The 17,079-nt window shown below is 40.2% G+C and overlaps 1 protein-coding gene across 1 annotated transcript in view; it reads right to left on the bottom strand.

Annotated features, from left to right (window-relative positions):
* The window catches only part of PRDM2 (PR/SET domain 2), a gene marked incomplete at both ends in the record, with an annotated part of 198,624 nt that overhangs the window by 58,090 nt on the left and 123,455 nt on the right, over positions 1–17,079 (bottom strand).

Genomic DNA, 17,079 nt, shown 5'->3' with positions numbered 1-17,079 from the left:
TGGTGGTACTGGGGGTAGAACCCAAAGGCTTTCTACCTCCAGGCTATACTCCCAGACCTATTTTCTATTTTATTTAGAAACAGGGTCTCACTAAGTAGCTGAGGCTGGCTTCAAACCTGTGTGATCCTCCTGTCTCAGCCTCCCAAGCACGGGATTACAAGCATGTGCCACCACGCCGGGCTCCACCATAAAGTCTTTTTAAAAAAGTAAAAGTTAAAAGGGGTAAGGGTGTAGCTCAGAGGTAGAACATCCCTGAGTTCAATGTCCAGTACCAAAAAATTACACAAGTTCATCACACATCTTTTCAATTTTTTTCAGCACTAGAGGTTGAACCCAGAGGCATTCTACTTCTGAGCTACACCCCAAATCTTTTTTTGCTTTGAAACAAGGTCTCACTACTTTGCTGAAACCTTCATTAAATGGCTGAGGCTAGCCTGAACCTGCAATCCTCCTGTTTCAGCCTCCCAAGTACTGGGATTACAGGCGCACATCAACATGCCAGGTTTTCTTTTCACTTTTCTTTAACCAAAGGTGCCTTTTTCGTGACAATAGCCGACCGGTTATGGACTGTTATCTGCACTCCGGACATCTGGCCTAGAGACAAGTATTGGGTTCCCAAAGCAAGATAAAAAGGCTTATCTGAGAGAAAAGCATGAAGTGCAGGTTAAATGACTCCTTTATTTTTTAAGAAAGCTAAAATCTTTAATAAAGCATATTAGTAAAAAAAGGGAAATCAATGGAGAATAGCAAAGTTGTCACCTGAAAATATGACCAATGATGCTATGTGTGAGATAGTTATGATTGGTGAGTGGAGAGGTAGACCTCAGCACTGTTTTATAACAGGCGGTGGTTTGGCGTTCTGCAGTTGGTACAATAGTAGAGGAAGACAAAAGCTGGGGTTGATATAGAACTAAGTTTCCCACATGGGATTAACAGTCCATTTCAATATCCATGTGTATGCTTTACACTGGGTATTCGGAAAGCCTCCAAAAGTCACTTCCAGGAGAATAATTAAGCCCTAGGCAGCAGGCCTGGTGGAGACCAGTGCTGCCTCAGATGCTGTAAACACAGGGGCTTCCATACAGGTCCACAGCATCACACTCAAGGATCTGGTAAGAGGGTCAGAAGTGGCTTTTACAAATGGCCACGGTAAGATCAGCAGAAAAACAAGCCACTCAGGGCCGGGCCCCATGAGTTCATGGGGCTTAAAGCTGAAAAATGCTATGACAGTTGGTTTGCAACTCAGTGAGACCCTGTTTCAAAAAAAAGAATTAAAAAAAAAAAGGGCAAGGGTTAGAGCTCAGAGGTAGAATGTGCCTGGGCCCCATCCCCATTACCAGGAAAAAAAAAAAAAAAGGAATAATGCATTTTCCATAGTGTACATGCATGTGCGCATGTGTGTGTGTGTTACTAGGGATGGATCTCAGAGCCTTCTAGCTCTGGGCTACATCCCCAGACCTACTTTATTTTTTATTTGGAAATAGGGTCTCACTAAGTTGCTGATACAGGCCTCGCACAATCCTCCTGTTTCAGCCTCCGAAGTACCAGGAGTACAGGGCACGCACCACCACACCTGCCTCTTACAGACTTTAAAATTTAAAAATTTTAAAAATAATTTTAAAATTTACCTGCTAGTAAAAAATTCCGCTAAGCAACTTTGGCATAGTAAAAAATATTTTTCTGTAATTAAATTCACCAAGAGGTATCTGTAACCCTGGAGGTAAATTAAAAAAATAAAACTGGCCAGGCGTGGTGGTGCACGCTTGTAATCCCCGCGCTTGGGAGGCTGAGACAGGAGGATCACACAGGTTCTAAGCCAGCCTCAGCTACTTAGTGAAGCTTTCAGCAACTTAGTGAGACCCTGTTTCCAAATAAAATATAAAAAAAGCCTCTGGGTTCCACCCCCAGTACCACCAAAAAAAAAAAAAAAATTCTGGTCTTAAGTTGCTCATGGTATGTATGTATGTATGTATGTATGTATGTATGTATGTATGTATGTATGTATTGGTGATACTGGGGATGGAACCCTTCTACCTCTGGGCCACACTCCCAGGCCTATTTTATATCTTTATTTGGAAATAGGGTCTTTTAAGCCAGCAAGGCTGGCTTCGAACCTGTGGATCCTCCTGTCTCCGCCTCCCAAGCGCGAGGATTACAAGCGTGCCCACCACGCCCGGCTGCTCATGACATTTAAACAGGACTCTAGGCTTTGCTTCCAACAGAAACAGTGGCAAGTCCTGGCTTCTGCAGTGCCGTAAATCACAGCATATGTTCCTAAAATGCTTACTAGCCACCTTGATGGGCACAAGTTGGGGTGCAAAGCCTTTCCTGCAGTCAGGCTGATGGGAGACAGCAACAATTACATCTGAAGAGTCATGTTTTTAATTTTTCTAAAAGAGGCTTTTATAGTGGCTTTGACTGAGTAATCCCAAATTCTGTAAGGGCTCCCCAATCTTTAGCAAATTAGAATTTATTAAGTTTCTTTATATTCTTTGGAACCTCAAAAAGTCTTATGGCATAAACAAAATTACTTCAGAGATTAATTAAATATCTCTGAAACTTAAAGCAAGCTGTTTAGTCTGCTCTATTTTTTTTTTTTTTTTCTTTTTGCGGGTCTGGGGATGGAACCCAGAAGCATCTGACCTCCGAGCTACACCCCCTGACCCATTTTTTATTCTTTATTTTGAAACAGGGTCTCACTGAGTCGCAGAGGGGCTAAGTAGCTGAGGCTGTCCGCGAATCGCGATCCTCCAGGTCTCAGCCTCCCAAATGCTGGGATTACAAGCGTGCGCCACCACGCCCGACTAGTCTGCTCTATTTTGTAATTTTATTTCTAGTTTTCTTCTCAAGGTTTTTCAGTAACCTTCATTTTGCGGAGAAGGGGGGTATGTAGAGGTGGGAATTAAATTCAAAAACATTGCAAATTAAAAGGGAAGCGGAAACTAGGAAGTGAAGGGCTTAACTCCAGTCCAAGTCTCAGTCCCCTGCACCAAACAAACAGAACTGGAACTTGTGTGTGTTACAAGTGCCTGACAACCATAAAAAGAGGGGACTGCCACACCCTTGAGAGTTGGTTATTCTAAGATTTAAAAAAAAAAAGCCCACCCCAACAGCTGATGATACATTTTACAATGCTATAGTCTAATGAACTATAAAATTTGGGTAAAGAGCAATTTCAGAAACAAAAATTTAAGATATAAATCTGAGTCAAAATAAAAAAAACAAGTGATATTCATTCTTTACATTTGCTTACAAAAATGCCTACAGAAGCAATGGTCATATCACTAATTAATAACATCAGGCTACAATGGGTCCATAGATGGAAACTTAAAGTGAACAAAGAGGCTATACATTAAGACATTAGCAGGTAGCTGGGCATGGTGGTGCACACTTGTAATCCCAGCACTTGGGAAGCTAAGACATAAGGGTCACAAATTTATGGTCAGCCTCAGCAACCTAACGGAGACCATAACTTGATGATACCTTGATTCAAAATAAAAAATAAGGTTTGGGGTACAGCTCAGAGGTAGACAGCCCATGGATTCAATCTTCAGTACCATCAAAAGAAAAAGATGATGATGATGCCGGGCATGGTGGCGCAGGCTTGTAATCCCTGCACTTGGGAGGTGGAGACAGGAGGATAGCACAGGTATGAAGGCAGTCTTGCTGGTTTAAGAGACTCTGTTTCCAAATAAAAATATAAAATAGGTCTGGGAGTGTAGCCCAGAGGTAGAAGGGTTCCATTCCCAGTACCACCCGAAAGGAAGGAAGGTAGGAAGGAGAAAAAAGAAAAAGATGATGGTAAATAAGTGCCCAATGTAGTGGTGCACACCTGTAATCCCAAGTACTTGGGAAACTGAGACAGAAGGATTATAAATTTGAGGCCAGTAAGCTTCAGCAATTTAGCAAAACCCTGTTCCAAAATAAAAAATAAAAAGGGCTAAGGATATAGCTCAGAGGTAGAACAATCATGAGTTCAATCTCCAGTTAAAAAAGAAAAAAATACAGATAGGGTAAAATATTCCCTTGTCAATCATCACATCATTAGAAGCCATTAACCAACAACATCTTTTTTTTTCTTTTTGTACTAGGAATTAAACCCAGGAGCATTCTACCTCTGAGCTATACTCCCTAAACTATTTATTGTTTTAAAACAGGATCTTGCTACACAGTACGGAGAGTCTCGCTGTGTTGCTGAGGCTAACTTGGAACCTGAGATCCTGTTTCCCAAATACTGAGATTACAGACATGTGCCACCACACCTGGCCCCATCTGTATTTTTTGAGATGAACATTTGGTTATTATGCAGAAAACCAATGAATAAGTGATTTTTCAAAAAATAAGTGCCCATGAATGCAAAATTATCAAGATGTTTGAGAAAACTTCTATTGGTTGAGATTAACATACATAATCTTAGGAAAGTACAATTCAGAACAAGCCTTTAACCTTCCATTTACTGTATGGCAAGAAACACTGCAGAAGTGTTTCTCTGTTCTCCATCTCTCACCTATCCCCAGAAACATCAAATTCACCACACACACAGTTATAAAGATTTAAAAAGAACTAAAAATATAAGATACTCAACAGTCAAAACTGCTAACACATTTAAACTGCCACTGTTAACCTTCTGGTGTATGTCCTTCAACATTTTTCCCCTATGTATTACCATGACTTTGAACAAAAAATTAATGTGTGCCTCTCCTCCTTTTAAACGACTTCATATTCTTTTCCTTGCTTCAAAGCACTTGGTTATTACACCTGTCATTATTTAAATCAAATATCTAATTTATACCATCATGTTGAATGCCTATCTGTATTAACTTGAGGGTCAAGGTCTTGGCAGTCAATTGTGATAACCGCCAGAGTATTGTTTGCCAGCTTTTTTTTTGGGGGGGGGGCTTCTCCTAAAAATGCAAGATTTCAACATTTTTGGTGCAGCACTTGTAATATAGGAACCATTTACAGAAGCACTTAGCTATCTAAACCACTTGGCTCTACCATGAAGTGAAGCACTCTTCTTCCAGTGTAACTGCAACACGTGGCACCGCTATTGCTATTCCACTGGACCCCATCTCTGTGGCAGCTCTAACTGCCATGCAGCCCCTTCCACGCCTGCAGCTGTGCCCCTATCGGAACTAGGGATGACAACCCACTCCAGCAGAAAAGACCTTAGATCTCTAGATACTTCCAAGTGTATTCCAAGGCTAACACATACTCATCTACTCTAACTCAATACTGCTAAGACTCAGATTCAAGAAGCAAAAAGGAGCAAAAACATATTCCATAGTAATTTTTAAATTACAAATTACATTTAAATACAATTCCATTTTCCACCTAGGATTCCAATAACCTAATTCAACATGTAGCTCGTTCTCAGATGTACTAGTTTATTTCAGAATACTACTTCAATTTAGCCCAAGCTCCTTATTAAAAGAGTAATAATTCAAGATTATAATTTTTCTCTAATACTTCAAAAAGGATCTAGAATAATAGCATACAAGTTTTTTTTGTTGTTTTTGTGTGGTACTGGGGACTGAACACAGGGGCATTTTACCTCTGAGATATACCCTCAGCCCTATTATTAGTCTTCATTTTGAAAAGGGCCTATGTTGTGGGGCCTCACCAAGTTGCCGAGGCTGGCTGCCAACCTGTGATCCTCCTGTCTTGGCCTCCCAAGTACTAGGATTACAAGTGTGCACCACCACTCTTAGCTATGTCTATTTAACTCTATAAAATGAAAAAAAAAAGCATGCTCTCATCAAAACAAAACCCTAAGTGCCAACAAGAAGCAAAGAGCAAGTTCTGAGTGGAAAAGATATTCCAGAGAATATATACCTCGTTAAAAATTAAAAAGAAAGGCTGGCTGGAGGAAGAGAAACAGTGACAGGAACCATGCAGCCAGGCAAAGCAAGGATGCTCCCTCAGTAACACTGGGCCCCCAGTGTTCCTAAGAGGCTCCAAAGAGAATGGAGCCTTTTAGAAACACTGCACCTTACTTAGCGCTGGTCTCCAAGGATCATCTCCTATCAGCCTCTAGTTGGTGCCCTTTCTATCTTTTGCCAATACGGGGGGGGGGGGGAGTAGGGGGTGTGGTGGTGGTGTAAATGCCCACAGGCCGAAAAAACCTGGGATGAAGGCTCGCCAGGACTTGGCTTTGAAGCTCTGGCACTCCCTCGGCCATGACTAGGACTGGGAGAAAGGCCTCACTCTTAGTCCAGTCACTCATTTCACTTGCTCCCAGGAGGTCCCAGGTGTACCCAAGACCACAAATCCTCCCTGCAAGAGCTACTCTCCTTAAAGTCAGGCAGGAGGCTGGCCCCTTTCTCTGATGATACTCAAGTAAGTGGGTCCTCAACAACAGAAACCTGCAAAAACTGACATGAACCTATCGTGCAGCCCTTGGGCCATGATTTGACGAATGAAGAATAATCAAGTTCGAGGCGGCCGGTAATCAACTACAATGCATCCCAGCAACAAGGACCTGGCACTGTAGCTGAGGAGTAGGTGCCCAGTTGAAGACTCAACCCAGAGACACCGTCATGAGGAGGATCCACAGTGGATCTACTCAACAAATCACAGGATCCCCAGGCCTACAAGTCTGAATTGCCAGCATATGCTCCTTTTATAAAAACAATGACATTCTACGTCTGTAACAAATCCTAACCAGCCATTTCCTCATTTGTTCTCTATCAAATTGCAGTGTCCCACCCAGAAATCATTACGGATGTGTGTATGTCCACTGAGGACAGGAGGAGAGGAGAGAATTCTGTCATTCATTCACCAATGTCACTACCAGTGTGTACTGATGCTTTAACAGTTTAAGTTGCCAATGTACCGCATATTTTAAGTCTATAACCTTCAGATTTTCTCTAGCAAACCGTTTACATTTAATTTTATAGTTAAATATATTGAGGTCCACATTAGTATTTATTAATTTTTGGTAAGGAGACACTGGGACCCCTCTGAGAATCAGGTAACACCCATAAATCCTCTCCCCAGTCAGTCATCAAAGAACATAAATACACTCGGGAGACAAAGGGAACACAAGGGCTTCCTGTGATCGGCCAGACTATATGTCTGTGCAAATGCTATGTGTCCACAGGAGCACACCCGTGTGACTGCTCCCTGAAAGAAGATGCCACATGAATAATCACTGACAGCAGCTCCCCGTTTTGGTACTCTGAACTTAATTAGTAACTTCTAAGAAAAATGGTTCTTTCAACACTTTTGTTTTTTTTACTGATTTCACAAGAAAAACTGCAAAGAAATCTATACTAAACATCCTTGCAACTGTTCCCTTTAAAGTTACTTTCAAGGATATTTGATAATATCTTTGGACGGGTGACAAGGAAATAAAGATATATACTCACTTCAGATCAGGCACATGCAACAAATCAAATTCCAAGAGTTATCCTAGTTTGGGGAACAAGTGAAAGACAGCTTTGAAGAGAGAAGCAGATCTCTGCATAGGAGGAATTCTCTAGTTCTATAAGGTGTATCTAGATACAGGTCTAAAGAAACTTTACAGCCAGGCGGTGGTGCATGCCTATAATCTCGTGTTTGGGAGGGTGAGAAAGGACGACTGCGGGTGCAAGGTCAGCCTCGACAGCCTAGTGAGACCCTGCTACCAAGAAACAAACAAAATGGCTGGAGGTATAGCTCAGAGGTACAGTATTCCTGGGTTCAACCCCCAGTAGCAAAAAATAAAAAATAAAAACTACTTCACTGCACATCATCAAAGCAAAATATAAACTTTAAATGAGCATGTTAGAAAATGCTGGGCTTAAAATGTGTGTGCTGATAAGGTAAAGGGCAGGTAGAGTTACCACACAGTGAATTTTGCAGATGCCTCTTCATTACAATGGGATGAAATAAAGGTTGGTACACCAGAATTGTACCTGTGAGGTTCTAGGTGCTCACAGCAACCCCGCAGGGTAAGTCTAATTCCAGTTACTGAAAGGGAAACCAAAGACCAAACCATGAAGAGTCCAAAGTCACACTAACTGGAGGAACAAGTATTTGAATCTGGCCCCTTCATTTCTAGGCTAAATTCTAAAGTACCATGATAAATTCTATATTTTCTATATCTCCAAATATTCAAGGTATAGCTGAACTGCAATTTCTCCTTTCTCTTTCACACAACATACATTCACATTCCAGGATCATTTTAAACAAGTTAGCCTCTGAAACATATTGATCAACTATATTCAATATAGAACCAGCAGTGAAGCCCAGCAGTATATTTCTAACCAGCAAAAAAAATTAAGTAATCTTAATGTGATTTAGCATAGATTATGAAAGAAGGGCAATTAAATGTATTTTCTGAAAATTGCCCATTTATTGAACCCTGTCTCTCTAAAATTTAGGGTTAGAAATAAAGTTAAGCAATCCCAATACTTAGAAGGCTGAGAAATGATCATCATAGGCTTGAGGCCAGCCAGCCTCAGCAACTTAGTGAGACCATTTTAAAATTCTTAAAAATTAATTTTAAAAGGCTGTAGATGAGCCAGGCACAGTGACACACACTTGTAGTCCCAGCATTTGGAGGCTGAAACAGGAGGATCATGGTTCACAGACAGCCTCAGCTACCTAGTGAGGCCCTTTGCAACTCAGTGAAACCCTGTTTCAAAATATAGAATAAGCCAGGCGTGGTGGCTCACCCTTGTAATCCCCGCGCTTGGGAGGCAGAGACAGGAGGATCAAGCAGGTTTGAAGCCAGCCTTGCTGGCTTAAGAGACCCTGTCCCCCCCCCCCAAAAAAAAAAAATATATATATATATATAAATAAAATGGGTCTGGAGTGTAGCCCAGAGGTAGAAGGGTTTCCAGGAACCCCAGTACCACCAAAAACAAAAACACAGCTAACTTAACCAGAAAAGCCTACTCTACACCTCAAATTGGCAAGAAAATGAAAACGGAACCCGAGAGGCTACTGTAAAAAGAGTAACAGACGCCCAGAAACTGCACTGTTGTCCATTCTAAACTGTACTGCAACTTCAAACACTGCACACAATTCTATTTTGAAGATCTAAACACAGGTGAACAAACCAGTTTGCCTTCATTTTTGTAGCATGTAGTGTCTCATAAAACCTACAAAAGACTGCATCAAGAGGCAAGATTATAAACACAGGAAGAAAAGATTGTTTATCACTACAGCTTAAATAAGAGGAGGGAGACTTGAGCCTAAGCAGTTTTATTGCTCTTCTTTTTGTTGTTTTTGTTTTCTGCGGTACTGGGGGCAAAAGCCAGGGCATTCTACCTCTGAGCTATACCCCCACGCCCTATTATTTTTTATACCAAACACGTAAAATATCATTATTTGACCATTTGAATAAATCTTTTGCCTCTAAAACTATTCAAATATTCTCTGAATATTAAAAACAAATGTGTGTTTTTAATATTTAACATTTAAGATAACTATACAATGACTAGTTGATGTTTATATTTTGAAATTGGGGATCATGAGCATAAGGAACAGTTACAATTGATGCTTCTGAGCCCTGAGAACTTTCTAGTTCCCTTCACAATCCCTCAGGCTTTTTTCTTAATATATACACCAAATTTTAGTTAACCAAAGCATTTAAGTGTTTTGAGAAAAATTACCTTTTAATTTTTAGAGTAAAGGGTAAAACAGAAAGAAAAATGGTTAAGAAATTTAAAAAATGGAAGCCTAGGTTTTTGCCCTGCCTACCATACATGTCTGGGGCATAGAGTACAGTGTTAATTACGTACTGAATCTTTAATTAAGGAAATAAATATTTTCAGTAAAAAGTTTCACGCAGAAAGAATCCTATTACATTTTATTACAAATTTAAGTTTTAAATTTTTCATACACACACACACACACACACACACACACACACACACTTTTTTGTGGTACTAGGAGTGGAACCCAGGGGCTTTCTCCCAGACCTATTTTATACTTTATTTGGAAACAAGGTCTCACTAGTTGCTGAGAGCCTCACTAAATAGCTGAGGCTGGTTTCAAACCTGTGCAATCCTCCTGCCTCAGCCTCCCAAGCACGGGGATTACAAGCGTGCCCCACCACGCCCGGCCACATAAATATTCTAAAGAATATTATGATATATACACAGTGAAGACATAAACCCTGGCCAGCCCTTAGAAAATTTTAAGAGTGCAAGAGGTCAGGGCAACCCTTCTACTTCCTAGACTCCTTTCACTCTTTCCTGTAGAATGAGCCACAGAAGGTAACAGCTTAATCAACAAGTAAGACTTCTTAATTTGAGCTTCAAATAGCTCAAATGTGCTCCTCTTAAAGGATAAAGCAAAATATGAAAAGCTATTTTCTATAAATAAACATTTCGGTAAAACAAATTTTAAAAACCTCAAATTCCAATCTTTGTGTCACATCCTAAAACAGTGAAAGAAACTTAAAAGCATGATCTAAACCGGCTATATCAGCAAGTTTACTTAGCATCAGCGTTCAGATTTATTTTTATTTATTTATTTATATATTTATTTATTTATTTATTTGCGGTACTGGGGCATTCTATCTCCAGGCTACACCCCCGGTCCTATTTTTTTTTTTAATTTATTTTGAACCAGGGTCCCACTAAGTTGCAGAGGACCTAAGTAGCTGAGGCTGGCTGCAAAACTATGGTCCTCCTGTCTCAGCCTCTAAAGTACTAGGATTATACGCGTGCGCCACTACAGCTGGCTGGGTTTAATTTTTATATATTAATTAAAGTATGTTCACAATCCTTCACACTTAGTTAAGAAAACTTTAAAATTTCTAATTTTTCAATGGAACAGCCAGTCACTCTCAACAAAGGAACAGTGCCGCAGAGAAAACTAATTATCACTGCTCCTTGAACCCATTAATAAGACAAAACAAAAAGAGCCCTTCAGTCCTAGACTCCATCCCGTCATCTGCACTGTACATGTCTTTAAATAACCTGACAGATAACAGATACAAAGAGTAAAAGTAATGTTTTAAAAAATTATTTTATCTGAGGTGCTCAAAGGCATACAATTTATCCATTCAATCCATAAAACCAAAAATAACTATTAGACATCAATTCGCATCATAACTCAGCTTTTCTTATACCAAACTTCACTGCCTTTGGATTTAGGACTGAAGTGGGCAACTCTACAGTAGGCACTGAAAATTTATCTTGGCTAATGGTTAAAGCCAATAAAACACTGCTATTTATATTATATAACTGTTCTACCCAGAAGCATGAATAAAAACTGGATTTAGGCAAGGCTGAGTACCTGATGAACTTAGGCAAAGCACATAACCGTTCTGAGCAAATTTGCTCAAATGAGCCCTAATTTGCAGAGCTATTGAGAGGACTAGTGATGACCTGTACGGAGTATTTAACACAGCTAGAAAACAAACAGTAACTGCCATCGCCGCCACCATCTGTAGAAAGTAGTGGTTAATTACAAAATGACTCAATATGCAAGAAAGCATAAAATCAAGAGATATGTACATATAAAAATAGACCTAACAGGAATTCAGCCAACAACTGTTGCAATGTACAAAAACTGGTTAATCTGAGTGATAAGAAAAACAACTACTTTTGGTATTTATCTTTTCACTTAGAGAAACCTGCGACAAGTGTTTTCAAATGACTCATTTCTCCATGTCATTCAGTTCCGCTAAACTATTAAAATTAATAAAATCAAGCTTCAAGAATTTTCCTTGGCAGTGTGAAAGGCAAGCAGGTGACATTGGTGCCACCAGCACGCCAGGCCAGGCTATCTGAAACCACGACTTCCAGGTCTCTCTACTCCTGAAGAGCCAGTTAACGTTTAATCTCCAAAATGGTGTTCGGCACTTACCCCCTTCATTCTTTCGCGGCAACTCTGAATATAAAACTACACCTTGCTCTCTGTATTGCTCCTAGATAACACTACGTCTGCGCACTCAACATGAACAGCGGGACTACCTAAGAAAAGGAAACATCACAGGAGTCTTAAAACCAACTGAAAAATTAGTAATTCAGGAAAAGAGCCTGGTGTTCATATTTAAGAAAAGAACAAATGGGTTTTTTTTTAACTTTCAAATTATAAGTGGAATTTTTAAAAACTAAACTATTTTGAACTCATTTTTTTGGTTGTTTTTGTGGCACTGGGGGTGGAACTCCGGAACTTTTCTACCTCTGGGTTATACTCCCAGATCTATCTTTTTTATTTTATTTTATTTGGAAAAACAGGGTCTCACTAAGTTGCTGAGAGCCTCACTAAGTTGCTGAGGCTGACTTCGAACCTATGCAATCATCCTGTCTCAGCCTCCCAAGCACTGGGATTACAAGCGTGCACCACGACCCCGGCTGAACTCATTATTATGAAGACCTTAATATTTTTTTTTACCTTTTAGAAAATGTAGTCATAAGAAAAAATTTTTTTCTGTATTAAGCCAGTTTCACCTTTCAATTTACAATAGACAAGAGAGCCAGGATAACCACCCAAGATGAGACAGAGCACAGCATAGTTCCTGATACTCTCAATTAGGATTTTTTTTTTTTTTTTTTTTGGTGGTACTGGGGATGAAACCCAGGGGCCTTCTACCTCCAGGCTACACTCTCAGGCTTATTTTATATTTTATTTGGAAACAGGGTCTCTTAAACCAGCCGATGCTGGCTTCGAACCCGTGCAATCCTCCTGTCTCAACCTCCCAAACGGGAATTACAAATGTGAGCCACCACACCCAGTTAATTAGGATGTTTAAAAATAGGTTTTCGTTATAGCATAAAACAAGACTTTGTAAATTCATACATTAAAATATAGATAAAAAATCAGCAAAATGCTTTGGAAATTTTTAGTTATTTTACATAATTTCCCTGTGATCAAGATTACATATAATTAAGACTCAAAACCACAAAATAAAAAATACATACCTTTTTCATCTAAATCTGGAGCAACTCAGTAACAAAAGTAGAATTGGAAATCAAAACACTCCTTAACTCCTACTGTTTGAAAAAATTAATTAAAACTGTACTGAACTTTTAAAACAGCCTGGCAGCAGCAGAGAAATCAACTTGACAGATACAGATGGCCCACACAGGTCCAAGTGAAATAAGAAATAAAATCGGGCTGGGGGGAGGGTGGCTCAGAGGTAGAATGCCCCCGGGTTCAATCTCCAGTGCCACCAAAGGGGAAAAAAAGAAAAAAAAAGATTTAAAAAATGCTGAGCGCCAGTGGCGGCGCACACTTGTAATCCCAGTACTTGGGAAACTGAGACAGGAAGATCGAGGTTTGCAGACAGCCTCAGCACTAAGTGAAGTCCTTACAGAACTGGGCTTCATAACTGAAAAATACTCATGTGGATTTCTGTATGAGTAAAGATGCTACTAGAACACCAACCTGGCCCCCTTCCTACAACCCTGAACCCCCTAGAACTGCTGGTGTGATTATAGCTTTAAAAAGATCCCCTGAACACTCATCAATAGTCACACACCTTACCACTTATCCCCACCCCCTGCTGACATTACAAGGTGTCTTGCTCATCTGTGGTGTTTGGTTCCCTCACTCTAGAAAGCCATTCTACAAGAGCAGGAGCCTCTCATTTCAGTTCTCTGCTATGAATACAGAGCCCAGAACAGTATCTGACACAGTCTTGAGGATTACTTGTTAAAGAAATGGGGGTGGGGGCTTCTGACAATTCCCTTGACCTGCCCACAGCCACCAGGCTCCTCTGAACATCCCCATCCTGCCACCCTTTCCAGCGAGGCCTCCCTGGCCAGCCCAGTTCCTAGTGCCTTTTTCTTCCTCTAAACTCCACCAATCCTTACTGACTATGCCACTAGGCTTAGCACTTTCTTTTTAGGCTGCTTAAGACAGGGTTCTCTTTGCATATGAAGCTTTTTGTGTGTGTGTGTGGTACTGGGTTGGAACCCAGGGACTTTATACCTTCAGGCTACACTCCCAAACCTATTTTCTATTTTATTTGGAAACAGGGTCTCACTAAGTTGCTGAGAGCCTCACTAAATAGCTGAGGCTGGCTTCCAACCTGCGTGGTCCTCCTGTCTGGGCCTCCCAAGTGCGGATTACAAGTGTGCGACACCACGCCCAGCTATATATATATGAAGCTTTTACCTCCCTAAACTATTATAGTCTCTACAAGCTTCAACTACTCAGCTCCTTTAAAAGACATCAAATAGATCTGATTTCAAAACACAAAAATGACTCACAGTACCAAGGTTTTTTGTTTGGACAATTCTGATTATGGAGCCAGATTAAATATTTCCTTTTTAAGCTGGTCATAATTTAAGTCTTCTATAGTCACTAAAATTCATCTACACACTTACAAACTAGTTGATATTCTCAGGCACCATGTAAATTGTTTTTATAAAGAATTACATAACACTATTAAGTGATTTAAGAATCTATACTCTATAATCCTGTAATTGTTATAAACTTTTTCTGCATCACTGATCAGCTATAAAACCTTTTGCTACTATAAATATCTTTTCTCTCCCAATTTGTTAGGAACAGTGAGGTGAGTAGGTTAGAACCAGGTCTCCAGTACGGGTGAGCTGGCAGCATGAGGCTTAGGCTCCAGTGCGGGAAGGATGGTGGACTAGAGTCCTGATGCTTATGTGGAGCTTCTGTAGGTGTCCTTAAGTACCCACTGTTAAAGGAGTCCAAAACTCAGCAGTTTCTCAGTAAGAAAGATGCCGCATGCCTGAGATGTGGTACTTACAGTTACCAAGAAACCTGTAGTTTCACAAAGCTTGTTCCTTTCAATTTTCTCAATGGCTCTTGGCTAAAACCACATGAGGCTAGAAGCACTAGTATCATCTCTATTTTTTTCTTTTCTTTTGGTGGTACTGGGGTTCCTGGAAACCCTTCTACCTCCGGGTGACACTCCCAGACCTATTTTATACTTTTTATTTGGAAACAGGGTCTCTTAAGCCAGCACAACTGGCTTCGAACCTGCGCTCTCCTGCGCTCCCCGCCTCCCAAACTCGGGGGATTACAAGCGTGCGCCACCATGCCTGGCTAACATCTCTATTTAAAGACTCCCATTTTTAAACCAAGGGGACTTAAAATTGCTCTGCACCTCAGGCTGACTCAATTTCCTACACCTGGTAGAATTCCAGGCATCCACATTTCTTTCTTTCCAGCAGCACCGTTTGTGTAAACCACTATTGTTTCTTCAGATTAAGGGTCTCAGCCAGGGGAGAGCAGGGCAGCACACAATGCCACTGCAGTCTGCATTAAAGAAGTACGCGCACCAACAGTAGCTTACTGAGGACAAGCAAAATCAACCTCTCACTTCCCAGAGTCACAAACAGGGGCGAGGGAGGGGGCAGATCAAGAAGATGACAAAATTCCTATATGTGACCTTTGCTCTGCCCCTTGATGGATTGCAATCTTCCCTGACACAAATCTCACCCCTTCCTCTCTACCTGAAAAGTTTAATCTATACCACCCAAGGAACTTCTCACATTAAACCTCTTAGGGGCTGCTCAGACATGAGAAAAGCAGAAATGCAAACCTGAGAATCCAAAGTAAATTCAAGTTAAAAATGCCTGGTGTATGTACATCTTTAGCCCATGGCAAAACTGCATGCTCCTTGGTCAGAGACAATAGGAACTGTGTTCTCCAGCGCTGTGTTCTTTCCTTCTCTCATGCTGTGTGAGTCTCTGTTGCAAATCAATGAGTATTTATTGAGGGTCTACTACCTGCCAACCAACCACCTAATCAGAGATCGGGGACTTACTGATACACTCCTGTTACCCCCACCAGCTTAGAGTGCAGATACCAAGGGAGAATTACTGCTGCCTTTTTGATCACTAGAGTGCTGTACAATGTAGCAGAGGGCCTGGCACATGGCAGGGGCATATCAGACATTAGCTGACTGAATATGAGTGAGGAAAGAGAAGTTTGTTGTAGGTAAAAGAATTAGGGTTTTCACTGCCCAAACAGGCCTTATAATCCCCCAGCGAGTGACCTGATAAATTCTGAAAGGCCCCACACGTAATACACAGCTGGAGAAATAGCAGCTGTCATGAAAGAGAGTCAAGAGGTCCATAACCAGGAAGAATTCAGTCCTTTGTTTCTCCGTGCTTTTCTCATAACCAAAATGAGGTTAGGCCCAATGTCAATCTGTCAAGCTGTATGTCTTCAACATCTGGCTTTTAGAAATACTAAGTTAACAACTGCCACTGAGTGAAATTTGTGTTGATTCACTTGCTGACATCACAGACTGAAAAGATATTTAAATGAGGTCACACAAGATCTAAATAGAACTGAATCAATATGAAAAGTTCTCTATTTCAGGTCTTTGCAAAGTATAAATTAGATTTCACAGAGCAATTAGCTTAAAGAGTTTGACTCATTAAGCTGCTCAAACTTTAAGTCACAGAGAGCAAACAGTAAGTAATCTGTTCAAATAAGACGGTATGTTCCAAGCATGAGCTTCATGCAAGTCTTTCAATTAACACCAAGAATCCAATGGGCTCTATGCTGTTCAGAGTAGTTTTAAAAATAATCGAATAGTAAAACATATTGAATATTTAGCTTAATATAAAAACCAGCAACATAGACATGGAATGTTTAAGCTCATATACACTAATAAAAGTTTATTTTCAAGGTTTTTTTCCACATTCAAATGAGTAGAATAAGCAATGAATAAGAGTAATACAGTAAGTTCTAAACATGCACACTGAAATATGTCAAACAGAGAAAAAATTCTTAAAGTGAGGTTGCTATTAAGTACAAATGTTTAAATAAATGAATTAGTTATGTTTATTGGTACACTAAAGAGCCCCCAGTCTCCAATGCTTACAAGTCACAACTTACCTGGAACAGCTGGTAACATTAATTATAAACAAAATGCATATTAAAGAAAGAAACAAGTCAAATTATGTAAAGAGTTTGCAAACAACTAGGTAGTAACAATATCAAGAAAATCCCAATACACTGTTAAAACAGATGAAAAGGCCTAGAGTTTTCTAGACTCTGATCATCTGATTCACAAAGCATTTAATGACCTGCAGGGCAGCAACTAAATCACCTTCAGTAAATAGAGATCTTGTAGTCAGAATGAGGTCTCCAACTGTTCCTTGGGTGAGTTTGCTATATTTCCATTATGTTATGAAATAC

This window comes from Muscardinus avellanarius, assembly GCF_963383645.1.
Source record: "Muscardinus avellanarius genome assembly, chromosome: 3".
In the NCBI taxonomy this organism is placed as follows: Eukaryota; Metazoa; Chordata; class Mammalia; order Rodentia; family Gliridae; genus Muscardinus; species Muscardinus avellanarius.
This window is presented reverse-complemented; position numbering and strand designations above follow the sequence as displayed.